Here is a 1238-nt window from a genome sequence, read left to right on the forward strand (position 1 = left end):
AGATTTTTCAACATGAGTTCTAGAAACTGTTATTACTATGAAGCTAAGCAGAACTCAAACCATTTCATTACATAACTGAACAAAGGTTTAACAGACCATCCTGCCCCATGTTCAACAATCAGGATACATGAAGAGGCAACCAGATTCCAAAGCACTTTTGGCATATGGCAGTTCAAGTTCCTCACCTCCTGCATCATTCTAGTTTTGAAAGGGCTGCATTAGTGTGTCAAGAGACCATGGAAAGAGCAACTAATGAGAATCATGGTTTGCTCCCTGTATTTACAGAAGAAAACAGACACATGTGTAAAGACTGGGAATTCCAGCTTTACTGACAGTTGGTACAGAAGGTAGGTCCACTTAAGTGAAGAAGTGGGGACTGCCTTGTATGTTTTATTGATGAGACACTGTTGCTAGACCAAAAGGTGTCCAATTTAGGTAGCAGAAGAAATAGGCAGTTACATTATGATTTTAAAAACACATCTCTAGGTTGTTGTTTTCCTCACAGGTGGTGATGGTGGTGTGTGTGTATATGTGTGAGAGAGAGACAGAGACAGACAGACAGGTGGTATATTTGTCTGTCTGTGCTATGCAAAGATATCCACTTCAGAAAGCCCAGAAAGAGACCAGTAAGTAACTAAAGGTTGTAGAAGTCCTTAAGGAGCCATTTCTGTGTGAGAGTGATTCTTTGATGTTATTTTTCTCTCCTCTGTCTTTTGATTTTCCTTCTTGGCTTGTTACTTTTGGCAGTGCAAGCTATTGTGGCGAGCTGCATTTAGAAGTAAAGCTTAATGTACTACAGCATAATTTAAATAAGAGCTGAATAAGGGCTCCCTTATATTTGTTTACAGGCTTAATCCAAACTCTTCCTTCCTTCCAATCAATAAATATCATTGTGTTTCAAGCAAATAAAAATTTGTTTGCCATTCCTAAAGGCTAATGAGACCTATTTGTGGGTTGCAGGAGTCGGTTTTGACAGAGAGGCTAGTATACGCTGCTCTCTTGTTCATTCACAATCTGTGCTACAGCGGAGACGAAAACTGAGGAGGAGGAAAACCATTTCGGGTATCCCCAGAAGAGTCCAACAAGAAATAGGTGTGGTATAAAACTGTTAATTAAACATTCTGTCGGGTGCCAATTATATGGACACATAATGGAAGCCGGCCTTTAACCAGCTTCCTTAAAATCATCAACTATTATTGTAACTCATAGAGGGTTTGAAATGATGTGTACTTGTTTGG

General features: G+C 39.5%; 1 protein-coding gene across 1 annotated transcript in view; it reads left to right on the plus strand.

Moving 5' to 3' along the window:
• The window catches only part of NHS (Nance-Horan syndrome (congenital cataracts and dental anomalies)), a 78163-nt gene that overhangs the window by 57091 nt on the left and 19834 nt on the right, over positions 1-1238 (plus strand). The gene's annotated exons all lie outside the window — the stretch shown is intronic.

Source organism: Bison bison, unplaced genomic scaffold (genome assembly GCF_000754665.1).
Source record: "Bison bison bison isolate TAMUID 2011002044 unplaced genomic scaffold, Bison_UMD1.0 scf7180017864369, whole genome shotgun sequence".
Classification (NCBI taxonomy): Eukaryota; Metazoa; Chordata; class Mammalia; order Artiodactyla; family Bovidae; genus Bison; species Bison bison.